The sequence below is a fragment of the Triticum dicoccoides genome, chromosome 7A (genome assembly GCF_002162155.2).
Source record: "Triticum dicoccoides isolate Atlit2015 ecotype Zavitan chromosome 7A, WEW_v2.0, whole genome shotgun sequence".
Classification (NCBI taxonomy): domain Eukaryota; kingdom Viridiplantae; phylum Streptophyta; class Magnoliopsida; order Poales; family Poaceae; genus Triticum; species Triticum dicoccoides.
In genome coordinates this window covers 82,065,702-82,067,307 of record NC_041392.1, presented here as the reverse complement: position 1 = coordinate 82,067,307, position 1,606 = coordinate 82,065,702, and the positions used below count along the sequence as shown (strand labels likewise).

Below are 1,606 nucleotides of genomic sequence, written 5' to 3'. Positions count from 1 at the left end.
ACATAAACAACCTACTTACTCGTGTCTGTGCTTCTATCACTCACGCCACCCACCATAAGCAAATCATGAACATATTGCAAACCCTACAGTGGGAATCCCTCACGCTTGCGCGACACGGAGAGCACCATAGGACAACACCAATAATAAAACATGCAACTCAAACCAATCACGATCATCAAATAACCCATAGGACAAAACGGATCTACTCAAACATCATAGGATAGCCATACATCATTGGGAAATAGTATATAGCGTTGAGCACCATGTTTAAGTAGAGATTACAGCGGGCAAGAGAGAGGTTACACCGCTGCATAGAGGGGGGAAGAGTTGGTCATGATGGCCGTGAAGTTGTTGGTGAAGATTGCGGTGATGGTGATGGCCCCCGGTGGCACTCAGGCGCCACCAGAAGCGAGGGGGAGAGAGAGCCCCCCTCCTTCTTCTTCTTCCTTGACCTCCTCCCTAGATGGGAGAAGGGTGGTGCACTTCTACAAGGATCACGGGGCCAGGGCTTCCTGATCCACGATACACCATAACGAGCAACAGCTGGTTGTTGCATGCCACCACGTGTGGCACCGGATCCCCGGGTAAGCAGCTTGAATACCGCGTTCGCGGAGGAGTGTAGAGGGAGATACGCAGCAGACGCTTGGGAGGATGCTGCTGGAGATCGAAGAGATGCCCAACATGCTGGAGATGTAGAGCCTGCCTTGGTGGAAGGCTGCGCCCTCGATCCGGCCTGTAGGGTACTCGGGCTGTATCGTCCAGGCCGCGTCTCCAGGACGCCAAAAGATGAGCATGTGCCCGATCTGTGTGCCCCGGATTTCCTGGCTCGCGATCGCCATCCAGCCCGCCAGCGAGGTGAGCGGGTCGCCGGAGAGGAACAATTGGGCGACGGTTGTCAAAGGCGGCAGAGGAATCTCAGCCTGGGAGAGGGGCTCCCAGAGGATTAGCCTGGTGGGGGATTGCAGGTCGTCCGTTAGGGCGAGCCAGCCACGGGGCGTGCCGCAGCAGTAGGGGAGGCCGGCCGGGGCTAGGGCCCGGGAGTGCATCCTTTTTCCACCGTGGGGCAGCCAGAAGGGGTGGTCGCCGGCAGGGTCGACGGCGCTGACAGGGTTGCGGCGGCGGTCGTGGACGGCGACGATCCACGGACGGCAGGCTGCGAGCGGGGCGGTGGACGCGCGCCAGTGGGAGCATACCTGGTGGATGTGGATTTGGTCCACGTCGGCCTGCAGACGGTCCGACACTTCCTGGATAAGCCCCGCCGGCAGGGAGGTCCAGCCGCCGCCGTGTCCTCTGCCTCCGCCTGCCATTGCAACAACCCAACCGACCAAGCGAGTCGGGGTCTTCGTTCCTCGAAAGCGTCGCGCCTGTTTATTCTTTACCTCTTTATCTTTATCTTTTACCTATATTATTATTATTATTATTATTATTATTATTATTATTATTATTATATTATATTATATTATATATTATATATATAGGCTATATATATATATATATATATATATATATATATATATATACTAATAAACCAACTATTGCTTCTGGTCGTACGTCGTCGGTATATTTGCATAAAAGTCCTTCTATTTCTGAGAATTCAACCCGCAGT

General features: G+C 53.5%; 1 pseudogene; it reads right to left on the bottom strand.

Annotated features, from left to right (window-relative positions):
- Nucleotides 1-459: 459 nt before the first annotated feature.
- Nucleotides 460-1,307, bottom strand: LOC119333149 (annotated as a pseudogene).
- Between the last annotated feature and the right edge of the window lie 299 nt (nt 1,308-1,606).